This window comes from Onthophagus taurus, chromosome 1 (assembly GCF_036711975.1).
Source record: "Onthophagus taurus isolate NC chromosome 1, IU_Otau_3.0, whole genome shotgun sequence".
Classification (NCBI taxonomy): domain Eukaryota; kingdom Metazoa; phylum Arthropoda; class Insecta; order Coleoptera; family Scarabaeidae; genus Onthophagus; species Onthophagus taurus.
Window position 1 is genome coordinate 15,224,451 of NC_091966.1, and position 26,191 is coordinate 15,250,641.

The 26,191-nt window shown below is 31.4% G+C and overlaps 1 protein-coding gene across 2 annotated transcripts in view; it reads right to left on the minus strand.

Moving 5' to 3' along the window:
• The window catches only part of LOC111422399 (probable 3',5'-cyclic phosphodiesterase pde-5), a 96,589-nt gene that overhangs the window by 38,310 nt on the left and 32,088 nt on the right, over positions 1-26,191 (minus strand). The gene's annotated exons all lie outside the window — the stretch shown is intronic.

Genomic DNA, 26,191 nt, shown 5'->3' on the forward strand with positions numbered 1-26,191 from the left:
TCAATATAAGGTCGTTGATGCAATATGTATAGTATAATAATAGAGAATCGATTTGTTGGAAACATTGATGTATGAACGCATAAAAGCTTCTGTGCATTTTAAACGGTCCATATGGTATATTGGTCACGCAAATACCTTTAATGACGCTTGTATACACATAAAAGGTAAACACAATCTTCTATATCAGTTGGTATTATATTATGGTAAATAAAAACTCATTTTTATTAAAGTAAACGTAAATACACCAAAAACGTATTCTTGTGTTTTGAAACACGATTTTGAAAACACGTTTCAGTAAATTCACTTAAAATTGAATCAATCCGAACGCGCCCAATCCTTAAATCAATGGAATATCGGAGGGCAGTCAATTTATTTTTGTGGATACTCGAAAAAACATTGATCCGGATTTTAACTCTATTTGAATCAACTTCAATTTAACTGCGAAAAGATAAAACCAAAACAAAAATCTATTTTAAAATAACAACAATATAAACATTTTAATCCTTCATTTCCATTCAGTTTTATTTTGTTGATATTTTATTTCTGACAAGTTTTGTAGTACGAGTTGATTTTCATATTTTTGCATTAAATTCGCATTCTGATTTAGATATTTGTTAGAGAAATGTATGGACAACTTTTAAACAGTTTAATATGAAAGAAACGTTATTAGGATTAAAGCTTTAATTGAATTAATAAGTAACGTTCCAAATATTGTAATCGATTGATCATAGAACACATTTAAATAAATTAAAGTTTTACGAAGCCAGAGGTAGGTATATCGTTAAATCTGGTGGAATCGTATCTTTAAAATCGAACTCAAATTGTTGCCTGAGGCAATAAACGATCCACGAAAGGTTCGGATTCAGGATGTTCCAAGGTTTCCTCAGGGTACGAATTTGGATACGATTCTGTTTTTAATTTAGGTAAATGAATTAAGGGTACGAGAACTATTGTTTTCACTGATATCTCTAGAATTACATATAATTTTAAATTTAAATTGAAAAACTAGAATTGAGCGTTTTAATACCAAGTGCATTGATGTATTAAATTCTATATAAAACTGTTAGTAAAAATAGTTTTTATTAAGTCTAACAATAAAACCATGACTTGATAGTTAATATTAGATCCCTCAGCTTTTAAAAACGCTGAGATTAAGTGGATATTCTACTAAGACTATAAAGGTTATAGGGAACATTTTAATGACGTGTTTAATATCTTCTATCTTTACCGCCAACTTTTAATACCGATTTTACGCATTTATGCTCAAATTTGTATTTGATTGTATCAATTTCTGTCGGAATATGCGATCGTAAAGCATGGAAATTTCAAAACTACAATGCACGTGATAGCACTACTTTACTGCGCAATAAAGATACTAATAATACCTAAACAAGGAAAAGTAACCATATAAGTACGAAGGCAAAGGTAACCGTTGTAGAACTTGGCCAAAGCGTCTTATTGGGTATTCCGGGGTTTACGATGTCTTATATTTCAAAATGAATGAAATGCTGAAGATGTGTGGTTTAACCATATTAAAACGATCTAGAACTGGTACATATAAAAATACATTAATGTTATGGCGTAAACAGAGAGAGAAAATATCATATATTGGCTATCGACCTACCGTAGTAGGTCTTTTCGGCTAAAAATGTAAATTACATTTTATTGACAAGAATTATATGTACATAATATTTAAATTTATGGAGAGCCTTCTTCTGATCCAAAAAGTTTTTTAAATAAACTTCTTTTGTGACCTTGTCTTGCATCGTCGTTGTTTGATCTACTTCATAATTTCTAGTTCATAATTTGTCTATTCAATGGTTTGTCAGAAAACTTTTGTCTTAAAATTTTGAGTTTGTCTGTAATGGGAGTAATGTTTGTGCGTTCGTATAAAACTTCGTTACGTATATTATGTAGTGGGTTGTTAGGGTGGCGTATTTTTGTTATTAGTCTTAGCCCTTTTCTTTCACTTTTGTTTATAATGTCCTGCATTTGTTTAGGTACGTTAGTAGTTAGTATGTGGCCGTACTCGATCAAAGGTACGGCTTAAATGTTTTTATAAATGTGTACTGCTGTCTTGGCCGAAATTCCTTTGTTCTTGAAGGTTAAGCAGCGGAAGTGTTTAGCTCTTTTAATTATTTCTAGTTGCTTTTCCTTTAAATGTTTTTTTAGTCGTAGTCGTTTGTCCAGAGATATTTCTAGATATTTAATATTTCTAGAAGGAATATAGGAATATAGATAGATAACTAGATTTAGGTAGATATTAGAATTAGGAGTTGGAATTTGGATGGGTTGGGCTGGAGTTTCCATTTCTATAACCACGCTAATGTTTTGTTGTGAAGTGCTTGCATGTTGTTGATTGCTTCTTCCATGTTTTTTTCATGTGTAATCAACGTGGTGTCGTCTGCGTATTATAGTACATACATGTTAAATCTAAGAATGAGGGAGTAAATGTCTGAGCAATAGATGTTATATAGCGTGGGTGATAAAGGAGAGCCTTGGGGAACACCTTACAAAGGAGAAAACGGATTAGAAGATGTATTATTTATTTGGATTTTGATTTGTCGGTTTTTTAGGAAGTCGTCTATGATTATTATAATGTGTATATCCACGTTGAGTAGATTCATTTTGTAAATTAATCCTTTGTGCCACACGCTGTTGAATGCTTTATTGATGTCCAGAAAGACTATTGCTGTATGTTTCTGCAATAGATGCGTTGTTTCGATGTTATTATATAGGATAGATAGAGGGTGATGGCGTTAACATCAATAAGAGATTTTCAGGGTCTCTTATTAATCTATCTTGAACTATTACTATCTATTACTATCTTGAAAATAGTCGAAAATTTTCATTTCCTAAAACGGAAGAACTGTGGCTTAACGGAAAAAACGATTGAAATGGCCTAAAATACTGAAGAACAATACTTGAAGTCGTTGTTATCTCGAGCTATGGATGTTCAGAATAGATGATTAGGACGTGGCCTTTTAAAATCAATGTTATACTACATGAGGAATAGTTCATAGTTTACGGTCAAGAAAAAATTGAGTAGCTACATCGTAATATTGCAGTAGTAGATGTTTTGACAAATTAAGCTGAGGTAGATTGCGGCCAAGGCTTAGTGATTAAGATTACATCCACCTGAAACCCATCTCTCACCACCCGAAACTCACTGTCCATGATGTTGTTGTGCCTCGTATGCAAACGGTCTCGTCTTTACAAGGTGAAGTGATAATTTAATAGCCATAGGTCAGTAATTAACATTATATCAAAAAATCTAAAACTGATCATTATATTGTGATATTTCGGCTGCAAGTGAACTCGGCTATATCGAAGAAAGTTGTAGATCTTTTGACTAATTAAGCCATTGTCCAACATTTCATATGATGTACGATACATACTCAGAGAAATGAGTTCGGTAGGTAACGCTCACCGTTTGCTACTTTGACCTGCCAAGATAAATTTGCCGAGGAATGTTGTATACAACATTCCAAAACCAATTGACAAAAACTGTAACTGTATTTGCTTAAATAATGACTTGCTCATCGGTATGTTGAACACTTGCAGGTAATGGAAATAATTTTATAGAGAAATAGAACTGATGGTGGTATCAAGTTACATGTAACCTGGCGTCTACTTTAACCATATATAATGTTGACCATTTAGGTCCATTATCTTTCACAAGTTTTACCTACATGTAAAAGAAACTATCATATACCTATTTGCAAACTAAGACCATAACGTCAAAACCATTAATTCTGTATTTGAAAAAACATCATGATATTTACGGTAAACCAGCAAAAAATTTCTCAGATAGAGGAACTTCGTTCACTTCTTGTGAATTTCAAAAATATTGGCAAGAAGAAAGAAATAACATTTTTATAACTATACACAAGTAGTTTGTGGAAATAAAAAATAGAAAGGAGAAACCAATCAATTATACCAGTTAACGAATTGAAACTTAATACAATAGTGTGATTGATTAAATGGTAACAATTTACTGATGGCGTTCAGCTACTTTTAGACTCAAGTTACCAGAGAAATCCCAATACGACACGATTGCTAATTTTGGCTGGTGTTATCATGTTTACTGGAAATAAACGAAGAAAATAAAAAATAAAGATTTAGAAATACCATAGAAAATATTTAAGACTATAAAATCGTAAATGCAATAACCAATGAGAGGTTCTGACGTAATCGAAGTGAACAATATAGGTGAACAATTATATTCTCTTAGAGAATATAAGACAACCACTAAGCCCTTTACTCTTTCATCGTCTGCAATGAGTAAAAAAGCCCTTTTCAGGGAAAATTGAGGGTAATCATAAAATATAAACAAGAAAATTTTTTCTACAGGGTGTTTCGGTGACTCGGGGAGCAAATTTAATGACATATACTAGAGTGAAAATGGTGACGATTCATGTAAAAAAAGTTAGTAAAAGTCCTCAAATTGCAAAGATACAGGCCATCAAAGTTACGAAATTTTAACACATTTTTCTAAATATCTTAAACACTTTATGGTAAAGCGTTGAAATTGGGTACAGTGTAAACTAATATCACGTAAAATCATTAGAGGCAATTTTTGAGTTGGATCGCTCTGCGACAACAATGCTATACAGGCTGTTCCTAAAATTTGTTTGCTCAGAACTTTTTTATTCTATCATAACCCTACATTTATTTTAACAGCTTCTAATAGTGAATTTAGTTTAGAAACTTTTATCACTCAAATCTAAATTGGCAATGACAAGTGAAAATCGAACTGAGTCGTTATAACTATTATGTATGCAACATTTCCAAGTGTAGATTTAGCTAAATCCATTTTTAATTTGTTTTAGTTGACTTGATAAAAGATAATCCAGAAACAATAAATTAAAAATCAACAAAAAATAAACAAAAAAACGATAACACTAACAGGAATAATTAAATAGTACATAAAATAACAAGACAAGTAATAAAAAATACTAAAGGAAATGTTTAAAAACTTAGATTTCTTTTTTATTACTGCTATTATTGAAATCGGAACCCAACATTTTTGCATTTAACACGAAAACGGCGATTTTCATCAATATTATCTAAGAGTGATAAAAGTTTCTAAACTAAATTTATTATTAGAAACTGCAAAAATAAATGTAGGGTTATGATAGAATAAAAAAGTTCTGAGCAAATAAATTTTAGGAACAGCCTGTATAGCATTGTTCCCGCGGACCGATCCAACTCATAAATTACCTAACGATTTTACGTGACATTGATTTATTATGTACCTACCAAATATCAGCGCTTTACTATAAATAGTGTTTAACATATTTACAAAAATGTATTAAAATTTCGTAACTTTGATGGCCTGTATCTTTGCAATTTGAGGACTTTTACTAATTTTTTTTACATGAATCGTCATCATTTTCACTCTAGTATATGTGGTTAAATTTGTTCCCCGAGTCACCGAAACACCCTGTATACACAAAGGATAAGGAAGAGTAAATGGGATTATAGTAAGATTATAGAACACGTAGCATAGTCCAAAGGAAAGGAAAGAAATTTCATCCACGTTAAAAAAAAGTCGAACGTGCAATACGAAATAGCAAGGAGAAATTTGGCAAATACAGCGGACTTGACGTGGATTTCATAGAAGTTTAGAAGAAAAAGAATAAACAGCGAAAAAAAGGCAAAATGATAAAACTGTTCAAATTCGCCTGTAGTACTTTGAGAGAAAAACAAATACACGAAGGTGAAGAAAATAATATAACGACGATGGATTCAAAATTATCACAATACATCAGGTTTTTAGAAAGTTAGGAGAGTTTACTAAGCGATTAAATTAAAAATCTTAAAAAGGAGTTGAAAGTTGTGCTGAGAGGAATCTTGAGAGTATTTAAACGGTGGAAATCGAAGAAGACATGATGGCAATAGGAGGCCAGTTCAAAAAAAATGTGCTAGAAGTGTGCTACAACTATGATATACACACAGAAGGAGTATCCTACGTTAGTAAATTAGAATCACTGAAGAATAGGACTTGGAATTTGCAAATAAAGAAGAGTTCTTGGTGATGGTGGTGGTGATAAGTGAATCCAGGGGTATACTTCAAAATTGACAGAATAGCAAGTTAAAGAGGAGGATTCAAAATCTACATACGAACCAAATATACCTTAAGAGAAGTTCCTTTAATAATGGAAATAGATGGGATAGGAACAGAGATTAAGTTCAGTGGAAGCAAACATAATTGGATGCAGTGTGATGTATGAATTCAAATAAAAATGTCGAAGAACGAACGACATATTCAAGAAGTAGGTATCTTGAAAATAAAATGTAGCAGCGATTTCAATTTAAAATTCCAAGATGTTCATGGATTGTGTTACATACCAGTTAGTTTTTGGTGCGTGTGTTATAGCTATTTTAATGTATACATTAAAATTATGTTTGTGTGCATTTAAACACCATTACTCAAAACCGCAATTAGTTGCGGTGATGAAATTTGATATATGGTAATCATACTAAAATCGTGTGTGTAAAATAGTGAATCATGAAACAAGGGAAATTTCTCCATGTAGTTATAGTTGTATCGTATAGGCCCATTTCTCTACTTGTCATCTCAAATGTTCACGTGAAGTTACCTTTCAAAAAATTAAAACCTACAACAGAACAGATCTTACACTGACCAAGTATACACATACATATAGCCATAATCGAAAGTTTCTAGAAGAAACGTAATTTGCTTCTTGTGTGTAGCGGAGGCCTGTGAAAAATATGTTGTAGGGGCTTCAATTATAAACTGAAGACTGCGATATAGAACTCTTCAAACCTGTTGGAGGTAACACTTGGGGCAGTAGATGTCAGGTAATGCAGGCAATAGATGGGAAATGAAATAACTGGAAATGTCACTTGATACAAGACTACACTGGAGAGTCCATGTCAAAAAGAAACAAGAATTGTTTTAAAACGTAAAAAGGGCTTAAAATATAGAAAGATGTACTGGCTGCTATAAAAAAATATAAATATGATTTCCTGTATTGAGCGTATTTAATCTAAATTTCTTAAGATAAATTGTTGAAGAAAAAGACGATGGGATTGAACTCCATGGCTATTTACTTACGATCTAATTTGACTGCTCTTGGTGATCTATGCAAAGTACAAAAGCGAAAAGAAGATGCAACATGCCAGTTGATATACATTCCAAAATAATATAAATTATAGTACCTATATACACTTTGTATCCAGAATGACCCCACTCACTTTGGTTTTATTATTAGAGAATTAATCATTTCTAGCTTTTCCTTTGAGCCTACATAACTAAACGTTTCTTGTAACAGTTGTTTCTTGGAAACAAACGTGTGATAAGGATGGTTCAAATAATCACTATTTTTTTTTTTCAACTTGTAATTTTTTTGCAAAGTGCCAACGTGATATAATTGATGATTTTCTACAAGGCTTGCTATTAACTCACTTTACCGAATCAATAAAGTTAGGATAATTTTGTCATTTCATTCAAAGTCTTGTTGCTCATGGAAAGTTACCCTTTTGACTATTTCCCCATATACAGTGTTCGCCAAAAAGTCAGCAACACCCGTTTTATTTCTGTTCCATTGCCTCTAAATTTTTGAAATTTAGTTTATTTGGGAGGTTTGGAAAAAATAAGTTGACTTTGATGAAAGTTATTGGTACCTAGCGCTTTTCGTTTTCGAGTTATTTTGATTTTAAATTTTTCTTGACAATTTTCACCATGCCCTTTAAAACTCTATATCTCAGCAAACGTTCATTCAAAAAAGCTCTTCAAATTCTGTCAAATAGATTGTCATTTGCTGTATCATAGTATCTTGTACAGGGTCCAAAAACTGAATTACCATTTTTCCGCATTTAATGGCAAGAAAGTGAAAATTTTAAATGGTAGGCTCCATATTTTATTAGCCCACCAGAAAGGGAAATGCCGGAAACCGGTTGTATTTTTATTAGGACATGATATTTTGAGAGTTTTTTTCGTTTAATTTATTTTTACAATTAACTTTGATTAATAATCTTTTAGTTCACTATATTTTTTTTAATCAAAAATAACAAATAGAAGAACAAATAAATGAATCAATGAAAACAAAAATTAGGTTTGGATAAAAAATTTAATTCTCTGGTAGGTTAAAAAAATATGGGGCGTACCATTTAAAATTTTCAGCATTCTTGCCATTGAATATGAAGAAACGACAATTCAATTTTGGACCATTCTGCATAAAATACTCTGATACAACAAATGACAATCTATTTGATATCATCTGAAGAGTAATCTTACCAGGTTAGAGCTTTCTTGAATAAATATTGGAGATATGGGGTTTTAAAAGCATGGTGAAATTTACCAAACAAAAACTTAAAATCAAAATAACTCGAAAACGAAAAATGCTAGGTACCAGTAACTTTTATACAGGCCAACATATTTTTTCGCATACGTATATATAAGTTGAGGTCTACTTCCGGGGGACCGGAATTGAAAATACTTTAGATCGGTGAACCTCTTATATAAGCTAAATGTCAGAAAATTTGATGCAATGGAACAGAAATAAAACGATGACACGACGATTACGACGAATGACAACAGAATTCAGAAGTGCTGAATTAAAGTGATTATTTCAGTATTCAGTTGTTTCTTCCTGTTAACTCACTTGAAAAATATTTCTTCTCATTTTAGCAGATATATTTATTTGTTTTTCTATTTAACTATTTTGTTGAGTAATACGATTTTATTGGGTAAATTTATAAATAATTGCTTTATATTATTAACTTGTTACACTTCTAATTGTCAAAGCATATTGGAAACTAAATATAAGCTTAATTTAATTTTCATTACAGCCTAAATAATTAATATCCATCAATTTTATCCAATTTAGTTATTTAAGGTGTCTTTGTCATCATCTAATAACACCGACTCTACCTTTTGACGTAATCTGATTCAATGCAACTCAACGATAATCACTTGGCACAGTGTAAACGGTGAATGTAATTAATATAGATTACAATCGATCGCCAATTCGCTGTGACGTAATACGACGAAAAAAATATTTGCTACCGGTAAAAAAATTGTAAAGGTATAAAATTTATAACATGCCGTTTCTCGAAACATTTTCAATATGTAATTATAATTTTTAAGTTTTTTTATAATCACATATCTATAAATGGTCTAATATTGTCATAAAGTTATAATCAACAATGCGACAGCCTCATTTAGTTGGATTCAGGACAATGGAGGGATGTACTATACAAAGGAAATGCCTATTGTTCTATCTTCCGCTACATTCCTTTATGTGAAACAACAGGCTGTAGTTTAGTATTTGATTTTCCTATTACCCTATTTATTCAACTTTAAAACATTTACATTTTAAATTTATTTATATTGTTCGTATTGATACGGTACACAATAAACAAAATAGAAATGTTTGACGTTGTTTTACGTTTTCTATTCAATTTTATTCTTACGTCAGGATGTAATGGTTAGCATACATTCACTAATGACAAATTATCTCCTGCTAACTGTTACGTAAATATAGTATTACCGTATTCAGTTTTATGGTTGTGCGTATAATAAATGACGGGGTTTACCAATTTGGACGTTGTACTTTACATCACGGTGCCATTTACGAAAAAAACAATTTATCTATACTTCATAGTTTATTAAGCGGAACATTATTCTATATTTCAAAATAAATGAAAAATATATACACGTGGTATTCTCTATAAATCCGACCATTGAACGTTATTTACCGCCACTCCAAAACGAATTTATCAAACCTTATCGAGGGCGTCAATACGTACGAGATTCTACGAACGTCCGTTTGGACAAATGGAACAAAAAGACCATCGCTTCTCAGATTGACAGATAAATCGGTAGTATATCGAATTCTCAGCCGAATTGGGTGCAAATTGAAAGAAAATTGTAGTACGTTTTACGCGGTTTCTAATCGAGTAGAAAAATACGTTTCAAATAATCATTATTGTTAAACACCAATAGGGTTTTCGCGAAACCAATGAAACTCGATGGCAACGGTTCAATTACTTGTCGGAATTGTATAATAAACCTATAAAAACTGTAACGTGGCACGGTCAATTCCGCGTACGCCAATGGAAAGCACAATGAAAGCAATTTTCCCTGCAATCCCTTCTTTTGGAACAACGAGGGCTTTTCGTTGAGAGTGGCCCCGCGGAGAGAAAAGCTGCACAAACATTGTACCACAATAAAATAGATGTTTTTACTTTAAAGAATCCCGCGACCCGAGCGGATGTCGTTTTTCAAATAGCACTCCGCTGGAATACGTATAACACGAAAGGTATACAAGGGTAAATTCAAAGATGAAGTTGCGTTAGTGTCCATTAATGTTTTAAAACACACGTTACCTGGTTATGAAAACAACAACAGTTATTAGGAACAAAATAATTGTTTTCATAAAAATACGAAATTACTACCAACTTTCGTTTAATAAAAATATTCTTTTACTTCAGTACTATTCTTTCACTATATTTTTATTACACGACGTTTTATAGTAAAGTATTAAACTTATTGTTACAGGATTATTTTTAAAAGTAATTTCACTTTATTTTATTGCTTCAATGTGAATGCTTTTATGCAATAATAAATTAAGTGATGACCACTACGAATATAGGGCGAAATTATAGGAGTTATTGAGCCATAACTAACGGTTTATGGAGCTTGAAGGTATTAAAATTAGCAATACGTTAGAACCATGTTGGATAATTTATGCGGAACATTTTCAAAATTTATAGTATTCCGAATTCATTTCTTTAATAATTACATAGATATCAACTAGATTATTAAATTGAATAATAAATGAAAGCATTAAATATCGAACAAAATATTTCCAGAATATTATACAGGACCTACAGTTTGATGAATTATTTCATTTATTTTAAATAATATTTTCTGTATCGTTTTGATTTATGATTTATTTATTTTATAATCAAGAGAAATAGAATTTTCTAATTATAAAAGACTAACTACATTATTAAATAATCTTTAAATAATTTATGTATATCTCCTTTTCTAATTAAACAGCAATTAGCGTACTAAACCTGAGGCTTTATGGAATAATAAATTATAACCTAGATAACGAACGCGAATTCAGAACCTTAGTTACTGTGACAGTTCTAATCAGATTAAAGTAATAACTATTCGGTATCAGTTATAATAATTAACAACCTGTGAGTTTGTATTAATTTTGAACTTAAATAAAATAACAAAACATTGTTGTTGTGTTAATAAAACACGCTTCATTACACGCCTTATAATTTAATTTGATATTTAAATGCTATAAAATATTTTTCAAATTGATATGTATGTCATTTATATGTGCTAGACATAAAATGCATACAATAAGTGTCAGATATAAGTCTGGAGGGGTATGCTTTATAGCAATTTCTATATGTCACAGAAAAATTACAATGATATTTTACTCTGAAGTTTATAAGATACCCAGTGAAAAATCATAAAGGGTTTCTCATGTCACAGTAAATGAGGTTGCATTTTTACAGAATAGTACTGCGAATACATCTAGTATTTTTTGATGAAATTTATATTTACATCACGTAGTCGAATTTCTTTATTTGTAATGAATGTGTTTCGTCGTGTAATTTTGTGTTTGTTAGGAAAATATTCCCGCACAAGATGCTATAACTTCAGATGTATTATATTTTTATTATTTCTGTATTTAGTTATAATTTTTTCCAATTTGTTGTGGTTTTATTTAATCTTTTTATTTCGCTCTTTTAAATATGGACATCTTTTATTTTGAAATAAGGGAATTTATGGTATACTTATATCAATTTTGAATCATTTGAAATAGATCCTCATATATTTTCCTAAAAATATAAATATTATATAATAAAAGTATTCTTGCAATTAATATTTATTGAGGAGTCAGTGTACCATATTATGATTTATAATTATATACGCTATTTGAATAATTTTTGTTATAAAGAAGTTGCTTGTTACATTTAAAGGGGAGGGTTTTGTTTTGTAAAGAAAGAAATTAATTACTTACAATTAGACAAAGTAAAAGTCGTAATATCTGAAAACTCGCTTTTTATGTTGTATAAAAAAAATTGCTAGCAAAAAATGTTTTTATGGCCTTTTAAAAAGAAATCCCCCATCATTCGCTCCGGTAACCTGAAAGTACCTCAATTAATATTTTTTTCGATTTGTTATCAAATATTATCGATGAGCATAAACTTACACGACGATTCATTTAACATGGATGAGTCAAGGTTAATAAAAGTACACAAGAGTCCTCAAAAAGTAGTTGCTCGTAAAGAAAAAAATCGGACAGAAATCATAACAAGTGGTAAATGTAGCATCAATACATATCTATATACCACCAACGATAATTTTTAAGGGAAAAGAATAAAAATATTGATCTCAAAATTGGAGTACCACCTGGTAGTATTGTTACGATTTCAGACACGGAGTACATAGACTCAAAATTATTTCTTGAGTGGCCAAATCTTGCAGCACTTGAAAACTGAAGCACTCCTACTGTGATTTTGCTGAAGCAAAGCACATCGTTTGCAACCTGTCGACGTAACGTCTTTTTGTCCTCTGTAGACTTATTTCATTCAAGCTTACGAAACGTTCCTTTGTTTATATAAAGAGAATAAAATATATGAAACGTTTCTTCTTCTTTGTGAAAGCTAATAGCAAGTTTCACTCATCTTACTCCTCTTCCTCTCGTTCTCGTTCCTGCGATATTGAAGTCCAACTATCCTTTCATCGCTTAGGCTGCGTTTCCGGAAGTCGTTTGGACGCTAGCTTTCCATTTCTAGCGATTTTCACCAAACTGTTATCCGTGACACATGTTCATTTTAAAATCTTCTCCTCGCTCGAATTCATCTTACTACATCTTCCACTTGGCATTCTTCTCTGATCTGATTACTCCTTCTTTGGTATCTTAATGTGTTCCCTGTTGTTGCTCTCAATATTGTCATCTCGTTTGTACGTGCCATCCTTTTCACAGATCTAACACATGCCTTGTATATCCTCACTTTACTGGCAGTTGTCATACACTTATTTTTCCAAACGATGTTTCTTAGGGCACCCGCTATCTTGGCTGCTTTACTCATCTAATGTCTCATACTCTCTTTCAAGTTTATATGTGTTTATATTCTCATATTTATTTATACAAATGGATACAGAACGGGACAAACACTATAATACTGCATCACAAAATTGACATATGGTGAGATTATTATGCCTAAATAGTTAAGATCAGATATTTGTTCGATTATTCTGTTGTTCAGCTCTAGCTTGCATCGTCGTGGTTCCTTAGCAATTAGTGTGCTTTTTGTTTTGGAGGTTGAGACTTCCATGTTGAGCTTCTGGGTCTCTTCGTCAAAAGCCTGTAGCAGCCACTGTAGACCATCCTCACTGCCCGCGAATAGCGTTGCATCGTCCGCATAGCACAAGACCTTTATGAGTTTGTTTCCCATTCTGTATCCATGATTCACGTTGCGCACAACACTATCTATTATTTTGTCCATTATTAGAATAAAGAGCAATGAATGAAGGCTATCCCCCTGTCTCACCACCGCCACCGTGTTGATTTCTATGTCATTGGTAGCAGTCGTTGTTGTCTTGATTATGGTGGTGTTGCCTGTGTTAAGTTTTCTAATCGTTTCCATATCAAACGCAAATGCGAAACTAGTAAATAAAGTAATTTGGACTGTGAATGGCAGATCTTTATAGATGACCAGTTTGCACCAGCTGATGTTATGCAACTTTCTGAAATCCCGGTTAAAACTTCTAGCATACTACTCTAGATAATGATACAGATAATGACCTCATAATGACGCCTCAGAAAAAGAAACAAAGGTTTACTGGAGGAAATATCACCATCAGTGAAAAGAAATCCTCTTCCAAATTAAAGAATAAGATAAAAATTAAAATTAAACCACCAAATTTTGGTAAAGAAAAGAAACTAATTCATAGTTTTGTACGAAGAAAACATCGTAAAGTGTATTTGTTGAATAAAATGGTAAATATCAAAATTTATATTTGTTGCAATTGCTGTTAAAAGAAGTAAGCATTTATTAATTATTATTACAAATTCCCTCATAATAATTATTAAATACATCTTTTTCGCCTCCTGCAAACCGTTATTGAATTTGTTGGAAGAAAAATCTTTAAACATAAAAAGTTGTAGTGTGTTTGTTTTAACAAATTTTATAATTTTGATAACATACAGAAAATGAATTAATTCGAGCTAACAGCAAGGCAGCTAAAATTATTGAAATAAGAACGATGTTAAAAACTTGACAAAAAGAAAGTGAAATCCTAATAATTTATTGTGTCCACGTTTTCGCATTGTTTGAGCAGTTTTTTGTAAAAGTCTTCCATTGGATTTATTGATCCACATATATGTGGTACGAAGATTGATGTGCGCTACAACTGTTTATCAGTGTTTGACTTTGGGATAAAAATACAAAATTAGATTCTAACTTGGAAACTGTCTCGGAAATTTATGCATCTTCCCGCGTCACTATATGGAGTAGCTCTGATTCTTCGTCCATGTGTGTATGTTGTTGATGTTCCCGATGATGACCTTATCGGTGACTATAAAGCTGGGCTTCAGGTAGTCCATAGAAACTAGGTAGTCCTCTTACGTTTCTTTTCCACGATGAATCATCTAATGATTGGCTGTCGATTCTCGCATGATGTTTATAGAGATAGTAATCAGATATTTCAAAACAAAGGGCTGTTTATTTCCGTTGCTGATTCCGAGAACAAGTAGTAATAGGTACTTATAATTAGAAGTGTTCACGAGAATTTATATTTTTCTCGGTAACATTCCTATTTAATAATAATTTATTGTCAATGAATCAAGAAAATTATTGAACAAAACAATGTACATATAAATAATGGTCAACAACATTTTCTCAAAAATGCACTACAAATTTCAAATACATATTTCACCGATTTCGATGAAATTTGGTACATCGATTATCATGATCCATAGAATGGATCAAAATAAAGTTTACGTAATTTTTCATACGTGTGGTAATATCCCCTGAGCCAAGTTTTAGTGGTTGAAAGTTCATTTTTGCATATATTTTGAAAACGAAAAGTGCTATCAATATTTGGTAAATTGAAACTGATGTTCGTTTTTAATAAGCTTTCATTTGATGTATCATACATGTACCACAGGGTGAAAAGGGGTGAACTACCCTTATTTTTTCGGGTTTATTTAAAAACCACCCTATCGATTTTGATGGCGTTAATTATACTTGTAATGCATGCAAAAATATTAGTGTTTTTCCTCATTCGTTGTAGATCAACCCCAGCGATGTTACAAGGGTTAACATGTAACTATTGTTCGTAAGAATGATGTGATAAAACTGTCAGGTATTTTGAAAATATTTTTAACAAAACCGTAAATTAGTTGCACAGTAAAATTTTTAGTGTAAGGGTTAACTACGCCCTTAAAAATTAATTCTATTGTAGGCGTTACTTGTCGAGTTAGGCGAAATATGTCACGGTATATTTTTTATATGTGAAGTAAAAAGTTTTGAAAATAGTTGTAAGGGCTGGAAGTTAGGAGAAGAGGTAAATATAAAACTTATAGATAAATAAGTTATTTTATTTATTTTTGAGTTGAAAATCAGCGTAAAAACTTTAGCGAAAGATTTCGTTAAAGAGGCAATGAAACAATTCCAAATATATGGATATGAAAACACCTACAATTTGGATCAGAGCGGTTTTAACTTGGAGGTCCACTCGGGAATGTATATATTTGTAGTCATAATACAATAGACTGCACTAGGATAGGAGCACTGGAGTGGCTATGTTTGTAAAGAAGACTTGCAATCGTTTTCTGATTAGATGAATATAATTAGAAATTGTAGATATGCATAAAAACGCGAACACTGTCTATTTCAATTCCAGTTTCAATTCTGTAGGAATCTAAACAGCTACGACACTTCATCTAATTAATAAACATCATCATCAACAGTGTTAAAATCTGATTTATTTAATATAAATGAGGTTAATGCTTTAACAAATTATCTATTATGTTGACGACTTATATACACATATAAAAGAAAAGAAAGAGAAATGAAAAAGTCACGGAATAGAATAAATAAGTTGAAACACAGACACATAAGTATAATAAAAGACGAGGAAAACAAGTTTCATCAAGTGTGGGGCATTATGCTGCCACATTTCACCTAAGTAAGTATTACGTCGCTGACACTCGTGACTACGGTGCCGGTAACTTTGTCCATTTTGCTATTTTTCCTCACAAACAATCCGAAAAAAAAACTGAAATGTCAACAGGTGGTAACTTGATAAGTTTTTAATGTGAACCTTGTTTGATATCCCGTATAGTTTTGCGAAAAATTACGGTTTAGTAGATTACGTCTAAAACGGCAGGGCCGATTTCAACGTCGTTTTTACTAAAATGTGTCATATAGTTGTTTTTTTAATATATAGCAATAATTATTACAAACTTAACAAAATTCAAATCAATCACAAGTAAGTGCTAGAACAGGAACCCGAACACAAGAAGGGCCCTTTTCTCAATGTCTACTCCAAAAGATAATTAGGAGTTAACAAAACAGCTACCATCTCCACAAAACACCGTTTCAGGGATGTCTTGTAACGAGATATTGTCAGCGCTCTTATTCATATTAAAAAATGTTTTCATACACGGGCATTAGAAATGAAACATGGACATAGAAAAACATCCCCAGTTTTTTAACATGTCAGGCGCAATTTTGTCAGATTTATGGAATTATTGATGCCATTATATTTCGGTACAAGTTGAAAATATCGTTGATTTTAAAGCTGTTCTTATTTCTCACTCTTTATTTTTAACGTAAGCTCATATTAATTCAATTGCGGTGAACTCGCAGTGAACCACTAGGTAACAAACGTAATTTTGTTACATCGCCTTTAATTTGTCGTATCAAAGAAGTGAAGAGTGTTCCCTGATTTTAACGTAGGAAAAATTTTGCTCTCATCTTAACCAAAATACATTATTTGAAAGATTACATTAAAAAATTCGTAGTTGCTGAACGTCTTCACGTTGATCGTTGGTCGTTGAATATATTGCACGTTTCTAAATCCCATGACATAGTTTTTTTTGTATTTTGGAGATCTTTTGGAAGTTCTGGTAGACCCCAAGTCTTATAGGTTTAAGTGGTGAAGTTTAAGATTCAATAGTTCTGAGCAATTTAGTTTGCAGAATCGTAAAGTTAGCCTCTCCATATAGTGTGCCCGTAAAATAAGGGATATTGTCGATAAAAACACGAACGTTTTCAGGAAAATCGCTGAAACACGTTAAAAGACTTATATCGTGTGCTAAATTTTTCAGAAACTTTTTTCAATTTCCAATTCCCCATTTTTATTACAGAACATGAAAGAGGATTTCTTTCTAATATATGTACAATAAATTTAAGAAATGGTTATTTAAGAAAATTTTGACTAAAATGGTATGAAAGTTTAATTATTTGAACTTTCAACAACATTCTCATAAGATCAGGCTCGAGATCAGCTCGTCCTAATTATTTGGTCGAGTGATGTAAACTATACTTGTCAGATATCCCAACAGGAAAAAGTTCGACGATACTCTAGTGATGCCCTTTTATTCCAATCGAACGAATAGGAAATAATTTATTTCAGAAAAAATGGTTCTTCTTTCAACTGAATTGTGTCAATATAATCGTGTAGTATGGCCTATATGAAAGGAAAACGGTCGTTTTGTTGAAAATCCAATTATATATCCCAGGTGAAGTTTCTTTCAAAAAGTACCCCGAATGGATGCAGTATGCTATTCGTATTTTGTCGATTATTATTTTTTACAGCTTTGATTTTAACAACCCAATAGCGATAATTTTCTCTATTTGTCCATTTAATATACAGTCAGTCCCAAGTGTCATTGTATTCCATCGGTTTTTACATGATTTCCAAAATAGGGAGCTATACAAGAGATTCATAAATAAAAAATGGTTAAATTCAATAAAATAAAAATACAAATTTATAATTCTTCAAAATCGCTTCATTACAATCTCACAAAAGTAATCGTACACTTAAAAAACGGATAAGAATTTCATCATATCTGTTATCGTTGCACTCAATTTATTGCATAAAATTGCATAATGAAAGTTGTTCTATACATCAGATAACTAAAATAATTTAAACAAGTGATTCAACGATTCTACAACAATACAATTTGAAAGAAGCCGACAATCATATAAAATCGAGTCAATAAAGCTGTGAGAAGAGTTTTGTGATGAGCCGGCTATAACGGGTGAACAATAACCTCAATAGCCAAGTTAACAAACCACGTCAAAAAAAACGAAGCGAATTGAATTTGGAAAAATGCATAAAGAAATGGAAATGAATTTTTGGAGAAGGATGATCAATGCAGAGGTAAAATTTTAAGGAAAGTTTATGTATCGCTAAGTTTAAAAAATCTTCGTGAACAAACATGGGGGAATCTGTTACGGGATGAGGATCTATGGCTGCTTCAGGAGTCGGTAAATTAGTTTTTATGGAAAATATAAAGTGCTGTACAATTATAAACAATGGTATCATTCTGCATCACAATCACCAGGTCTGAACTCCATAAAATATACGTGAGATTGTGTAGAAAAAGTCATATTCTTCATCACCAAAAGTTACCATGCAATACTGAAAAATTAGCTCAATCAACACCAAAAAGATTGAAAACTATGCTAGAAGCAAATAAAGGATCAACAAACTAAAATTACTACACAGAGTTCATCGTCCATTGCAACTTTTAGAACCGTACGATTAATTTTGTGAGATTGCAATGGAAACATTTTAAAGAATTGTTAATTTGTTTAGTTGAATTTAAGAACTATTTTACTTATAAATCTGCTCAAATGAATTAATCAATTATGATAAAAAATATACTTCTATTTGCGGCCCCAATTTAGGAGTTACGCAAAATCTATTGATGTGAGATAACTTATAGTAAAAAATTCTGCTCTTCTATGAAAATGATTTTATAGATAAGATTTATTTATAGAAATGATATTTTACGGTTTTTATAATTTTGTTAGTAGTTGAATGACCAATAGCTAGATTTCATTTAAAGTTGTCTTTTCTAGCACCGTCAAAAGCTTGTTTAGTAGAACCATTTCCGATACATTTGATTGGACAGAGTTTGGACGATTTCGTACAAACTAATAAGTTGTGGATTAAGGCAGGTTGAAAAGATGAAGTATTTCGGTTTGTAGTCGTGTTCAATTTCCAACTCCAAACATACATGTATTCTTTCTCCACGAAAATAAATAACATTAACACAGAAATGATGCAATAATATATAAATAAACACTTTGGATCTTAAGAAATAGTTTAAAGCAAATTTGAAATAGTTATACTTTAATGTACTGTTTTTTGAATATTTTTTGGTATATTATACAGTGTGCGGCAAAATTATGGAATAATTTCAATAAAACGCTTAAGAATAGTAATAAATTAAATTGTTGATCACGCTATAACTTAAAAACAAATTACTATCGGGAAGTGAATATGAACTCAAAATGTGTATTTCGAAAAACCAAACTAGACTTATTTCGCTGTTGGTGCAAAATAATGTTTATAAGCGTTTTATTGAATTTATTCCATAATTTTGCCGTACACTGTAGTATAATGGTAATATATCAAAATATAACTTCCTTATAATAAAATAGGGATGATGTCGATGGAGTCATAACTTTTTTAAATATGGCGAAAAAAATGTGTCCGAAAGATTTAGCAAAAAATATAAATCGTTTGATCTGTTTCACCGACAGTTGTGCAAAAATTCCACTTCAGATTTGGTAGAGGTGGAATCATGGATATGTTTTCAAAGTCCCTGAATCCATTTTGACTATTTTTACCATTTTGGCTGCGTAAATATGCATGTATGTGTATAATCACGATAACTCATAAGCGTAATTAACTGCGGTGATGCAATTTGCTTTTGAACTAAATGCGTTCACAGAAAGTTACACTTAACCTGTGTATACATATCGAATCTGTTTTATATGAACATGCACTTTAAAAAAAAAGTATGATTAATGAACATGCGTGGAATATGTATTTATAATTACAGAAAATATTCAGATATAAAATTTCAATCAAATAAACCGGAAGTGACACTTTATCGGAACCACATACGAATTGAAAACAGTTGCAATGTCGCACAATAAATTGACACTATTTAATCAAATGTTGCAGTAACCTTCATAATCATGATAAATATTCTGATATAAAATTTCAATCAAATCGCTTAACTGGAAATGGTACTTTATCTATCCACATATTTAGATTTTTCATACAAACTGATTCGTTAAATTGGAATAAAGTCTAATGCTGTATAAGCCTTTAAGTAATGATAAACAACCAGATATAAAATTTAAAAAAAAATTGCGTCGTAGTTTATGCTAACACTACTGCGCTTAAGTTGAAGTAACGCTGAAGTTTAATAGAATGTTGTAAGTCTATCAGCGTCACATAAAAATGCGAAAATGTTGACTGTAGTCCCCTCCAGTTAATTAAATTTCTCGTGTCCCTCGCATTATGCGGCCAAAATATCAGCTTTAAAAGGGTCGTAGTCCGAGATTAAGCCTTTTAAAGAAAACTGGATGTGTGGATGAAAGCCTTATTAGTTACATAGCGGTATATCAGGAGTACTCTTATGATTAGCAATTTTCATAAACACTAATTACGTGAAATTTCGTACCGAAAATTTAGCAAAATTTCGTTAACTTAAATATACGTATCATAGTAATTAATACGACTTAACCTCGCGTAATTTTCACAATTTTGAACTGCATGATTCGAATTCAATGTTTTAACTTTTAGAGAAATGAGTATATGCCTTTTTTCATCTAAATTACAACTCATTAGCTAAACTGAAAAACTACACTACTAAATAGTTTTTTTGTCAAAAGTAAATGTTATTAACTTAAAAGCGAACTACTTTCGAATTTCAGATTATCAGCCCCAACTGAATAGTAGCGTATTTAAATAAACAGATACTATCGGACGAGGGCCTAATAATAATTAATTAGACGTTTCTTCCCATTTAAACAGCAGTTATGGTTAGAATTACAACTATTAAATCTACTATCATTTCTATATGAATCGAAATTGTCGCGGAAATATGTGCCTGCCATTCTCTGTAGATGCCCTCATTACCCGAATTGCCTTTCTTCAATAAATTGTAATATTGATATCATTTCCGGGTACCACCTTATTGCTGTGTTCTTCATTCTGTCTCTACTCGTTACTCCTCAAACACATTTCATTTTTGGTGCTTGAATCTTACTCTTTCTCAATACATGCCTTGTGTTAGGATTAGAAGTTTTGTCTTCCGAAACACTTCACTTTTACTGGATAACTTGTTGTTCATAACATAATATAACCTCACCAACTTATCTATGCTTTTATTAATTCCACTTCCTGTATACCATTCGCCTCTATCGTCAGTCCCAAGTATTGAAATGTTTCTACCTCCTCTATTTGTGTTCATTTTATTTCAATATTCATCACTATGGTCTTTGAATATTACATTATTTTTGTCTTGTTCTTGTTTATTGTGATTCCCTATTCTTTTACTAGTTTGTTCCATATTTCTAAATTCTTCTTTGGTCTTCTTGTGTTTGCGCATAAAGCTACGCCGTCACCGAAAGCTCCGTCAGATACTTCTACTCTTCTTAAATTTGTATCACACACACGATATTTTTTACTCATTCGTATACATGTTTTAATTGTATCATCCATAAATGCAATAAAAAGTGTTGGATTTATCAAATTGTATTTTTTTTTGACCCTATCAAAAGCTTTTTCTAAATCTATAAATGCCAAACGCCTTTTCTCTTCTCTTTAGTAGCTTTCGGTACAAGTTGTCTTGTACATCTTGTAAATTGCATCCTCTTCTATATCCATTTTGTACATCGTCTGGGGCTGGTCCTATTGTTGTTAGCTTTTTTTATCGATTATTTTTTCCTATTATTCTCTTGGTCTTGCATATTGCAACAATTAGTGATTTTTTCAGTCCTCTCGCATTTTTTCCGCATTTCTTATCATTTTATAGATATTTTGTTTCATATATTTAAGTACCACAATGTCCCAGCCCAAACATTTTCCATTCTTTAGAGTATTTATTGCTTCCTCCTATTTATTCGTATTTATCTCATGTTGTTTATGTTCATTCCCTTCTTTCTGACGCCTGATTTCTGTTATTATTGTTTCTCTGCACAACACCTCTTGGAAATATTTCCGCCACCTACCTATCATTTCCTTTTCATTCACCAATACTTCTCCTTTTTTGCTCTAGATGTAGGGTCGTATATACCCTGGTATTTTTAGTTCTAATTTGTTTCAACACTATAGAATTCCTTTTTGTTTTCCTAATTCCATTTTTGATTCTCTTACCGAAATTTTCTCATTCCGTCCTTTTTGCATCCATCACCAGTCGTTTTATATTTCTTCTGTGTCTCTGATATGTACGCATCGTTGTTTCCGTGTCTTCACTTCGTTTGTCTACCACGATGTTAGTTTTTACCTTTTTTCGTTGTTTTTATAAATGATTAAAATGTTTTTAAATCTCTTCCACATACAATCCACAATTTCATCAACTTCTATCGCTTTCATCCTTTTAAATTTTTCTATTATTCGTGTTTGTTACTTTGTCTTAAGTCTTATTTTAGATAATACAGGATAATGATCACTTCCGATTTATGATCCTCTTATAACTCTTGTATCTAATACATTTTTAAATTATCTTTCTGAACGAGCTCATAATCTATGATAGATTTTTCTACTCTGTTTATCATTTCTCTGGTGTTCTTGTGTATATTTTTGAGTACAAAGTATGTGTTAATTATATTTAATCTATGTAAAAGATAGAAATCTAGCATTCTTCCTATGTTGTTGCTCACAACCTCTCCATGAATTTTTATCAGTTCTTCATATCTGTGTTCCTTCTTCCCTATCCTGTTATTAAAATTTCCCAAGATATCTATTTCTCTCTTCGCCTTCTACACACCTTCCGTCAAATTTACTATGTTTTCTGTTTTATGGGTACCAAAGTATATCGCTATTATAGTTCTCTCATCATTATTCAATAGGTGATTGTTTCCTATATTTACCAGCAGTTGTCCCTTCATTTTGGTCCCCATTAACGCCAGTACATTTACTCTCATATCTTCAAATTCCTTTTTCCCATTTCCTTTTCAATTCCATTAATGCTTTGATGTACCATATTTCACACATAATATTTCTTCGATTATTTCTACATCTCATGTCTTTACCTCCATATTTCTATTATTCTTATTACCTCGTGTACCATTTCTCTGTTTTGTCATCTCCAAATTCGTTGGCCTGATCCCCTATTTTTATTAGTTTTATTGTTGTTTTGTTAGAAGTTATTTCTATCAATTTTCATTTTGGCATAATTATTCGTTTCAGAAACTATTTCTTCAACGATTTTTTCTCGATAAAAAACAATTTACCACATAGTGATATTAGAAGTTATTTGTGGTCTTGTACCTCCTTCGTCAGTACCTATTGTGAGTTATCTGTATCTGAGCAGCTTCTCCCCCGGTTTCATTTCCACCATCAATTCTAATTTTTCAGCTTCTTACACCTCTAACCTCGCCTTCAGCAGTTTAACCACTGAATTTTTTTATTGTATTCTCAAACATGTTTAGAGATAATTTGCTCTAACTGATTTGAGGTATTCATATTTATAAGGCATAATAGCATTAAAAGTGTTATTCTTACTACCAAGAGAGTTCAGACTAACGCCTAGTTCAGATTAACGCAAAATATGTAGACAGGGTCGGGTTTCACGAAAAGAATTGAGATAAAAATATCTTATCGTATCAAACACAAACATATAGATCTCGAGAATTTATAAAGGTAAGTGCTGGGATGTCGCAGCGGCGCCTCTCGAGTGCTTGCAGGAGACGCTAGGACGCCATAGATGTGCAAACATTTTATCTTGTAAAATTAATTAGGAATGCAACAAAGATATTAACATTGTTAGAAAAGAACCATATTATCGGAGAGGTTTAAATGGTTATAACATATCATCAAGTGCTGTAAACTCATTGCTTAATGAGAAGTAGAGTCTTTGGTAAGAATATGATGTGTACAATAAATTATTTAAACGCATCCTTTCCAAATTCGAGAATAAATAAAACGAATATTTATAAGGAAACATTATCCATTATTATTGATGATTTAAATGATTTTTTTTGAGAACACTTGAATTATTCTGAAATGCCCTTTTTGTTACTATTTGCTTTATTATTACCAAGCATTTTTTTATTGTTTTGTTGGGCTTTAAAATTAAATTTTAATTTGATTAATTATCGTGTCCTTAATTTTGATAGAAACACATTCTTGAAAAGTCGTGAACTTTTCTCATTTGTGTTATAACGAATGTTCAACTTATTTTATTAAAAAGTTTTTACTTGTTTACTAGATATTCAGTTATTAATTAAAAATTATCCCAAATAAATACTTTTGCAACTCAAAGTTTGATTTGCTTTCTTTTATTGTATGTGTTACATGTTTACATGCAGCATCGTTCTCATTAACAATTTTACGTCACAGTTCATAGATAACCCGAGAATAACACTGTATCGTTTTTAAATAAATTTAACCCATCTATATTGAGGTAGATGATGATCCGTTTATTTTGTATTTTAAGTTTGCTGCAAAAGCGTCACATCTAACACTTACTTGCCTCAATAAAGAAATAACTGTTCCTCTGAAATTATTCACTATATTAAGTAGTTAGACGCATTCGACGTCATTCATAAATCGTTTATTCCATTTTAGAACACTGTTGCGCAGGTTAAACGCGACCATTTACATTGTTTTCGTCTAAATTTGGCTACAAATTGAATGTGGTGGGTAAGTGAGTATCGCACTCAAACATATCGATTATAGAACTATCGAGGAATATGTATGCAATATTTAACGTAAAATTTAGAACATGGTAAGTTACTTTAAGATTTTATGTTTCGTTCCATGTCATATTAAAACAGTGAAGTTCTTAAAAGTGTACGTTTTGAATAATAATAAAGTTCTAGCTCGAAAATAAATCTGCTTGCTAAAAACCTCCTCTCACTATCAGTATTTACGCTACATATATTTTCTCTTTTGCATGCCGCGCCATTGTAAATATCCACATATAACTATAAAAAGGTTTTAAACGCGCGGACAGGAGATATTTATGACCATCAAAACAACAATGTTCTGTTGTTCTTAGTTGTATAAGAGAAATCATGGTGATTCGTTACTGTCAACAGCATCTGGAACCGGGAAATGGGTTTATTTCAAACAAAATCTCATTTTAGAAATTGATTACCACAAAAAAAAATTAATATCACCATACAATTTTAATTATCCTTGATCGTAACTTTACAACTAACTACCAAACGTAACCTAATTAGTTTAATTAGAGTTAATTATAGTATCCAAGACTGAGGGAGATTGGTGTAAGTGGATAGCTACTTTAAATGTCGCTTGTGTATAATCACATTAAAATTACGGATATATTTTCTAATATTTTTTTTGGTTGATAGACAGTGTTTAATGTGCTTGCGTGTCCATTCGTTTCGTTGGTCACCTTGATGGCATAATACGCTCTAATCAATTACAATTTTTGACGTCAATTATATATGGGACAGTCACATTCTTTAAATACCAATAATGTAACGGTTCATGACATTCTTCAGATAAGCACGAAAGAGGTGCTTGGAAAGTTGTTAACCTACCCATAAAGTTTATTAATGAAAATTAAAACGAGTCGTTAAAAATTTTAACTATCTCGAGAATGAGAAAGGAAATGTTTTGAAAATTGTGTGAGTTTAAACGGTAAACATAACATTTAGCGGGAATATTGGTTTTCCAAATAAACACGCTATCTCAAGAACATCTTTTTTGTGTTTTTATTTATGTACGGACCTCTCTCCCATAACAATGCTTTACACGGCGAATTCATGATTCGTCGCTGAATTATTCATGTATAGCCCGGAGGCGCACTTCATGCGCGTCTTATTTGTAAATATTTAAAGTAGTGGTGGTAAAATTTTTCTCGGAAACGTGCGGTTTTCTATATATCAGAAAAGTTTTGCAATAAGATTCTATTAAAAATTTTGGGTATTTCTATGAATATGATAAATATTTTAA